This window comes from Chrysochloris asiatica, unplaced genomic scaffold (assembly GCF_000296735.1).
Source record: "Chrysochloris asiatica unplaced genomic scaffold, ChrAsi1.0 scaffold00002, whole genome shotgun sequence".
Classification (NCBI taxonomy): domain Eukaryota; kingdom Metazoa; phylum Chordata; class Mammalia; order Afrosoricida; family Chrysochloridae; genus Chrysochloris; species Chrysochloris asiatica.
The window spans coordinates 48,083,858-48,093,562 of record NW_006408520.1 but is presented as its reverse complement, the minus strand read 5'-3'; positions in this window follow the sequence as shown (position 1 = coordinate 48,093,562).

The following is a 9,705-nucleotide window of genomic DNA, read 5'->3' as shown; positions in this document are numbered from 1 at the left end:
TAATCATTGCAATGAAATGAAATACGATAGGATGAATGTGAAGTTGAAGTGGGACAGAGGCAAATAATGATGTATGCAAACCCTTGGAACAACAGGGTTCTGGGATAGAGATTGAGACATGGTTTGAATAGGGAAAAGTGGGGAAATAATGTTAAGATGCTTGGCTGTCTTTTGAATCTTGGTTCAACTGGCATACCGCTATAAAATAGACACTGGAGGGGGCGAGAAAGGAATAGCCAGAAATACCACCATAGAAAGCTTGTAAGTCGGTCTTCTGCCTACAACTGATTGGAATACCTAAAATGGGGCTACAACGTGCCCAGAAAAGGAGGCTTCCTGCAGAGTCTCTGCATTACATAATACCATCGGTAGAATCCTGAACAGCATTCAGAATCTTCTGAGGGGAAATTTCCACTTGAAAGTACAAGTAGACCAGCCTGGAGTGGCCAGAAGAACAGAAGATACTTCCTGAAAGAAAGACTGACAGGAAAAATACAAAACAACATAGGCAGGCTGTCTGATTAATACAAGAACCAACAAGCTGCTTGCCCAGGAGACTTCAAGGCAAGTGGTTGGGTCCTCCTCAGGGCAAACCCCCTTCTAAGACTAAGGCTCAGTGGGAATGCATGCTCTGATTGGTAGTCACGTTCATCACTGATAAGAGAAAGTGAGGAAAAAACAACAATGAAGCTGCAAGCTAAGCCCTACAATGCTCCTGTGAACCCAGATGGAGACCGGGTTGGCCAGTAGTGTGGCAAGTCCAGGGAACTCTTGGACCCAGAGTCAGCGACATAGCCACAGAGGGCTAGAGTGGAGAGCGAAGCATCCAGCTGATAAGAAGAGAGGGCACATGCATAAGTACACCCACACTTGCAGATAATACCCACTCAACCTGGCTTCAATGGCTTCATGATCAGAGCTCAAACAGAAGAAGAAAATAGATGCAATTTGATGAACTTGACATACACCTATGGAAGCAGTAGCTCAAAGAGTGAACAAATCTTCACAGCGAGGATAATTTCCACCTCCTCCACACATGGAGAAGACAGGGATGGGCAACTTGGACATTGGTTACTCAGAATACGGGGGTTACAGAGGCAAGAAGTGACTGGCTTACAAGCTTTCAAGAGGGAACCTAGATCCAGAGGGCACAGAGCAAGGTAGAATCTCCACTGAGTAGTATCCATTCTGCCTAGTCAGGGCTGATAAAAGGAGATGTGAATAGGTCTCTTGCGATACAATAGCGAATAATTGTTATCAGGACTGATTGTAAGGGCTGGAAATGTAAAGGTAGACGTTTTGGGGCAAAGGGAGGGAAGTGATTAACCTTGCAGTCTAGGCGTGGAGGTCCCTGGTACCATCAAAGGTGAAGAGCGGAGAATGGAACTGTACCTAGAGAAGCAGTGATGCCAGGGATGGAGGCAGAGACGATGATGTGGGGAGATGGAGCGGCTGGAGACTTTGGACCTGGAGATGGATGGGGCGGTGTTCTCAAGGTTGCTGGTAAATCTCACAACCGTTGTATCTTCGCTCTCAAGCCTTCAATACTTGAGCATTCCACATATGGCTTTGCAGCTTTAGAGCATAATGAATTTTGGGGACAACTCTTCTGTCCAGGTTTTAATGCACCAACAGTATGTGTGGCTATGCAGTATGTACTGGCAAAGAATTTTTGCTAAACCAGGGCATTGATCTGCCACCTTGGGGCCTATGGAGGAATCATGTGGCCTTGGCTTGCACGATCATTATTTTCCTTATGTTTGCCTACCTAAAATTGTTGTTTCTTAAAAAAAAAAAAATCTAAATTCTCCTTTAATTTACTGTAATTTATGCACACATGAATAAAAGTCCCTTGATTTAAAAAAAAAAAAAAATTCTATCATGAAATGGACTTGTATTAACTATTTTGAACTGGATAATAATATGGCCTATTATGTCGGAAACATCACATTGAAGTGGAACAATGACACATCTATCATCAATAAGAGCACTTCAAAATCTATCTTGAGGAGGCGGATAGGGAAGAGGTGCAGTGAAGTTCTCCAGCAGCAATACCACAGAATACCAGATGAAGTGGGTTCAGGACAGAGCTCCAAAACTCTGAACAACATAGGTAGGAATATTTAAAAAGCTTGAAGGCTTATAGCTAGTGGAACTTGTAATGAAAGTAAGAAATTATGTACTTTTGAATCTGCAGTGCTCAGCATCACAGAGCTGACAACCTGGGTGAGACTAAACGACAAGACCAAGTGGGGGAGCAGACCCACCATGGAATAATGCTGCGGGAACCTGGGAGTAAAGGTGGACAATACACTTTGTCAGTTTTGTTTTGTTCTGATTTTTTTTTTTTTTGCGGGGGGCATATGTGGGATGAGGGACATCATTGCTGACATCAGATGGATCTTGGCTGAAAGCAGAGAATATCAGAAAGATGTTTACCTGTTTGACTACATAAAGGCTTTCAATTGTGAGGATCGTGACACATTATGGACAGCATCGTGGAAAATGAGTCTTCCAGAAACTTGTGCTCATGAGGAACCTGTATATAGACCTAGTGGCAGTTGTTTGAATAGAAGAAGGCACACTGAATGGTTTAAAATCAGGAAAGGTGTGTGACAGGCTTGTCTTCTTTTTACCATATTTATTCAATCTGTGTGCTGAGAAATTAATGTAAGAAGCTGGATTATATGAAGAAGATCATGGCATCAGGATTGAATGAAGACTCACCAACAACCTGCAATATTCAGATGATACAACCTAGATGCTGAAATCACAGAGGAATTAAAATACTTACCTATGAAGACCAAAGACCACAGCCTTCAGTATGAGTTGCACCTCAATGTTAAGAAAACAAAAATCCTCACAATTGGACCAGTAAATAACATCATGATAATGGAGAAAAGATTGAAGCTGTCAATGACTTCATTTTGCTCAGCTCAACTATCAAGACGCATGAAATCAAATGACGTGTTACATTGGGCACAGCAGCTGCTCAAGACCTCTTATAAGTGTCTAAGGGCAAAGATATTAGTTTGAGGACCTGACCCAAGCCATGTAATTTTCCATAGCTTCATATGCATGTGGAAGTTGGACAACGGATAAGGAAGGCCATAGAAAAACTGATGCATTTGAGTTAAGGTGTTGGAGGAGAACATTAAAAGTATCATGGGCTTCCAAAAGAACAAACAAATCTGTGTTGAAATAAAGAGCCAGTATGGCCAAACTTTGTCTCTCATACTTCGGACATATTATCAGGAGGGTCCAATCACTGGAGAAGGACATCATGCTTGGTAAAGTGGAGGGTCAGTGAAATAGAGGAAATCCTCCAATTAGATGGATTGGCACAGTGGCAGCACCAATAGGCTCAAGAGTAGCAATGATGATGAGATTGATTCAGGGCTGGGCAGTGTTTCATTCTATTGTCCATGAAGTTGCTATGAGTTGGTACCAACTTGATAGCATAAAACAAAAACAACAAAGGAGCAAATCTACTCTGTTCCCACAGGGTCTCTGAGACTCAGAATTATCTCACCAGCTGTGGGTTTGTGTGTTGTTCCCTAATTCCAAAGTCTGAGCTCTTTTCAAGTAATTAGGGTGCATAATGTCTTGGAAGAGAGATTTAAAAGTACCTGACCTGGAATAGGAGAATGAAACTAGAACTCTGATGTGAATTTGCTTTATCGGGTCAGCTCAGCCCAGCCCTGACTGACTTCCAGGTCATTCAGAGACTTTTAGATTGCTTCAATAACTCACTATCTGGGATTGATGCTCTTGTTCAAAATGTAAGTTTCAACAAGATCTGGAAGTTTTTTTTATCACTATGTGACAAGGAAACTTACAGTAGGTAAGAAATGGGTCAATCAGGTACAATGTTGGGCATTACAATCAGCTAGAAATGCTGTTGTTTTAAGTTCTGTCTAGTTGGTTCAGACTAATAGTGATGCTATATAGGGTTTCTAAGGAGCAGCTGGTGGATTTGAACAGTGACTTTCTGGTTCGCAGTCCAGTGCTGACCCTACAGCACCACACCAGGAGTCCAGCAGGTAAGCAAAGCAAAAAAGTAGATTGAAGGGATCTTGGAAAGCCAAGGAAAAGTGTAGAATACTGGGCCAAGAAACCTAAGTTGCTCAGGTAATTGGAAGGGAAATCAGGTGATCCCTTAAGTAGCAGCCCCTGACTATTATCAGATTTTTAATGTATTCTGGGTGAGTTGGTTCTTATTAAAGGATAGAGTTATAACACAGGAGCTGCACACAGTAGGGCTCTTGTTATTGCTCATGCACTTCATTTTCCTGTCTACTGTATTCTTCACCAGATACTCTAACAATATTTTTTCCAGGATGTGTTTCTATTACTTTCCTTTCTTTGTCCTATGTTCCTTGAATTTTCCCTTTGCATGACAGTGTGTTCATTAGGTCCATGACCATATCTCTTCTTGGTCTTTCTGACCATATTAGGTGCTCATTGAGCTGATCAATTAGTATTATTTATGGAGACAACTTACTGCATTCTGGTCATTGCATGTTTCCAATATGACTGGTATAGACAGGAATTTCTGATGACATCTGAAGCATTCCTCTTTGCTTGACAAGTCTGCTGGTGGGTTCTTAACACACTTTCTTGCTTTAGCTTTAGAGAGGGCAAGAAAATCCTCTAGTGGACCTTACATAAAGAAGACATCTCTGTAAACCATGATTCCCCCTTGTAGGATTCTAGTTTTCTTTGGAACTTCTCTGTTCATCAGACTCTACTAATATCAAAGTTTTTCTGAAAGAAATTATAACATTTTTTTAAGTAAGAGGTAATAGCACATCAGTTAAGATTTTAGACTCCAGAATCTGAAGACATGGATTTCAAATCCTGGGTCCAATTTGCTAACTGTGTGGCCTTCAATGAGTCACTGGTGATAATGAAGACCATGATTATCTATCATTTGCTGAGCACTTTGTACTAGGCACTGTGCCTGAGAACTTTTCATACAGTATCTCAGTTAGCTCCAACAACCCAAGGGGACTTAATTAACACCATATTTTCAAAAGAAGAATCTGAGGCTTTTCAGATTCACCATTTATTAAATCGATGTCTTTGGGCAAGTTACTTAATCCATTTGTAAAATACTAAATTATCTCATTTCTATAGCTATAGGCATGATTAAATTAGTTGATGCATGTAAAGAACTTATCCCATAATGATCTCAGTAAATGTTATTTGCTAATACAATTATCACCATTATCCCCTTTCCCAAATGTGGATTTATTTATTATATGAAAATTTATATTTACATATTATATGAAAATTATCTAGTTCAGTTAAATCCAAGGATACAACCAAATTGAATCTCTCAGACTTAAGTATTCATTTGGTGCTTGGTATATTTGGTTTTACAGTTTAAATAAAAACTCGGTAGTTGCCAATATTGATTTCAGTTTGAATCGTTAAAGAAGAATTCAAGAGATAACATAGGTAAAGGATGAGGTACTATACTGAAGGTAAGCAAATACGTTGGATCATTTAAAAAAATACTACAAATGTCTCGGGCTCACCTACTGATAGGTAGGCAGATGACTCATCTCACCTTCACCTTTATACCCAACAATTTGAGGTCATCCAGGTGCCGCAGCCCTCAAACCTCAGTATTATACTAAATATCAATGTGGACCACAACACAATGTAACTGGCTTTTCCTCAGAGAAGCCTTTTGCTTAGCATTCTGGGCATCTGTGATCTCACAACTCTAGAGGAAACAATCAATGTAGTCACTATTTTTTTCCATTGCTTATAACACCTCAAAGAGAGGTGTCCTTCACAATGACACCATCTTATTCAGATGCATCATACAATGCATTCTTTTGTCTCATTAATAATTTGACTGATGATGATAAAAGATGTCCTGAAATTCAACTTGCTTGTCTGTGGTCCTGTCTTCTGGTGATTTCAATTATGTCCAGATGTTTTCTTGCCCTTACCACCTCCGGACACTCAGCAGGGAAAATGAAAGGATTCTTTATTTTACTTCTTGTTGCATATAGTGTGCTATTTATAGAAGATTATTACTTTCATGTTGTCATGTGGCTTTTTATTCCATATTTTTATTTATTTAGCATAAACAAAACCAAATAGAAATCACCAATGTACATGCCAAAAGTGCTTTCTACTATCAATGACTGATACATTTAAATACATTTAAACCCATTTGGCCTCTCTCATGATGCACACATAAAATATAGTTTAAAAAATATTAAAGTTACCTTTTTTTCTTGTGAAGATGAGAAAGGGCTGTATTTACACTTCTTTCTGAATGAGGAAAAAAGAGAGAGAGAATACATAAGATATTGGTTTTCAAGAACTGAACACCAGGCTGTGAGAACTGAAAAGTTTACAAGGTGAGCATTAAGATTTCCCAGCTTGCTATACTGCAGGTGTTTTCAGGTAATGTCTCAAGGAAGGTGGAGCTTAGGCGGAGTCTGGTGGATATCTTGAGTTGAAAGGACAAAACTAGGATTCTAGAGAGATCAAGATGACCCAAATTGACAGGATTGAGTATCAGAGAGGATAAAGCTATACAGAGAGAGAACTTCAGAGATCTGCAAAGGATCATCCTAAAGTACTCAGTTGCATACTCATCAGCACACTCACTTGAGGAAACTATGTAAGGTTATGGAAGAAATTACCTCACCAAATTAGAAGGAACTCATACAAGACAGAATAGTTCTTATTCCCACTAGCAACATTGGAAAACGTCATAATACATACAACTTTGAGTGCAATACTCAGAAAGTCCTTGATTGGCTGGTGGTAGTTGTGTGCCATGGAGGCCATTCCAAATCCTGCATAGAATTTCCAAGACTTTAAATCCCTTTATGGGAGAAGAAAGCCTCATCTTTCCCCTACAGAGCAACTGGTAGATTTGAACTGCTGACCTTGCGTTTAGTAGACCATCTTGTAATCCACTACGCTCACAGGGCTACTTTCTTGATTGAATTTGGTGTTGTTGTTAGGTGCCGTGGAGTCAGTTCTGACTCATAGTGACCCTGTATAGGGTTTCTGAGGTTGTAAATCTTTACAGGAGCAGAAAGCCTCATCTTTCTCCCTTGGAACAGCTGGTAGTTTCGAACTGCTGACCGTGAGATTAGCAGCCCAATTTGTAACCATTATGCTACCAGAGCTACTTAGTGGGGAATAATTAGCCTTAGCTTAATGTTGTTCTGGTCACACCTACAAAACCTTAAAAGTAAATCTGAAAGAATTAAACAGCTTCCAAGTTAACTGTATAACAACACAAAACTTATGAGTAATTAAAGTACCATCTAACAAAGTAGAATCTACAATGTCTGGCATTCAATAAAAAAATTACTAGAAATACCAAGAAGCAAGAAAAAAGGAACCCATAATGGATTTTTCCCAATAATATTTTATTGTATTTAAAGTGCAAGTTTACACAGCAGATTGTAGTCAGCTATTAAATCAGATCCAATTAATAGTGACCCTATGTGCAACAGAACAAAATACTGCCCAGTCCCTCACCATCCTCACAATCATCCATATGTTTGAGTTCATTGTTGTAATCATTGTGTCTGTCTATGCATTGAGGGTCTCTTTTTTTGCTGACCCTATACTTGACCAGTTCCTTATCTAGGAACTGATCCCTCCAGATGGCATGTTCAATGTAAATGAGACAAAGTCTCCCATCCTCACATCTAAGGAGTGTTCTGACTGTACTTCTTTCAAGATAGATTTGATGGTTCTTTTGAAAGTCCATGGTTTATTTAGTATTCTTCCTTGATGCCATAATTAAAAAGCATCAATTATTCTTCTTCTTTACCCATTGTCCAACTTTCACATGCATAAGTGAAATACTACAGCTTGGGTCAGACACACCTTTGTCTTAAAAGTGACATCTTTGTTCTTTAATATTTTGAAGAACTCTTTTGCAGCAGATTTGCATCATGCAATGCTAGGAGACTTCAGAGTATTACGGAAACATGGAATTAAAAAAATGATGAAATTTTTCCATGAACTTTTGAAGCCCTGTGGTTTATCATTGGATTTTATGATTGCTGCTTCCATGAACATTATTTGCAGGTCCTAGTAAAAGGAAATCCATGACAACTTCAATATTTTTTCTGTTTGTTGTGATGTTGCTTATTGGTCCAGTTGTCCAGCAGATTTTTGTATTCTTTATGTTGATGATGGCAGTCTTTGATTTATATCAGTAAGTGCTTCAAGTCCCCTTTGCTTTCAGCAAGCAAGATTATGTCATCTGTTGAACACAGATCATTAACGATTTTCCCTTCAATCTTGATGCCATGCTTTTCTTCATAAACTTGAACTTCTTGGACTATTTGCTTAGCATACAGATGATTAAACATGCTGGAAGGACACAACCCTGGATCACACTTTCCTGATTTTAAACCACACAATACCCCTTGTTTTGTTTGAATGACTTGTCTTGGTTTATGAATACAATGAATGTTGTGCAATTACTCTTCTTCTCAATGTGGTCAATAATTTGTTAAGATTCACACAGACAAATGTCTTTGCATAGTCAATGGAACACAGGTAAACATTTTTTGTGATATTTTCTGCTTTCAACCAAGATCCATCTGAGATCTTTTGTTTCACATTTCTCTTTGGAATCCAATTTGAATTGCTAGCTGTTCTCTGTTGATGTGCTGCTGCAATTGTTTTTGAATTATTTACAGTAAAAATTCAGTTAAGTGTGAAAATAATGATGTTACTTGTTAATTTCTGCATTTTGTTGGCTCACCATTCTTTGAAATGGGCATGCATATGGATCTCTTCCAGTTGGTTCACCAAATCTTCCAAATTTCTTCACTAGATGAGTGAGCACCTCCACCACTGCATCTATTTCTTAAAATATTTCAATTGGTATTCCATCCCTTGCTGAAGTCTTGATTTTTAACAATGTCTTCAATACAGCCTGAACTTCTTCATTCAATACCACTTTTTTTTTTCTCCATGTACTACCTTCTGAAATGGTTGAACACTGACCAATTATTTTTGGTACAGTGACTCTTTATATTTCTCTATCTTTTTCTTACATTTCCTACATCAACATTTTCCTTATGGGTTTGTTGTTGCTAAGGGTCATCGAATCAGATATGACTTTTAGCAACCCTATGTGTAACCTTGTGAAGAATGGGTATTACAGAACACTTAATTGAGCTTATAAGGAAAATGTACATAGACCACGAGTAGTCATTAGAACAGAACAAAGGAATACTGAATGGTTTAAAATTAGGAAAAATGTGCATCATGGTTGTATCCTTTCTCCATATTCATTCAATCTGTATACTGAGCAAATAATCCAAGAAAATGGATTATGTGAAATAGAACATGGAATTAGGACTGAAGGAAGATTCATTAACCTGAAATATGCAGATCATACAACTCTTCTTGCTGGAAACAAAGAGGACTTGAAGTACCTACTGATGAAGATCAAAGACTGTAGACTTCAATATGGATTGCATCTCAAACTGAAAATCCTCATAACTGGACCAATGAATAACTTCATGATAAATGAAGAAAAGATTGAAGTTGTCAATGTCTTCATTTTGCTTGACTCCACAATCAACACTCATGGATATATCACTCAAGAAATCAACTGATATATTACACTAGGAAAATCTGCTGCAAAAAAGGCTCTTTAAACTGTTCAAGAGCAAAGACGTCAGTTTGAGGACT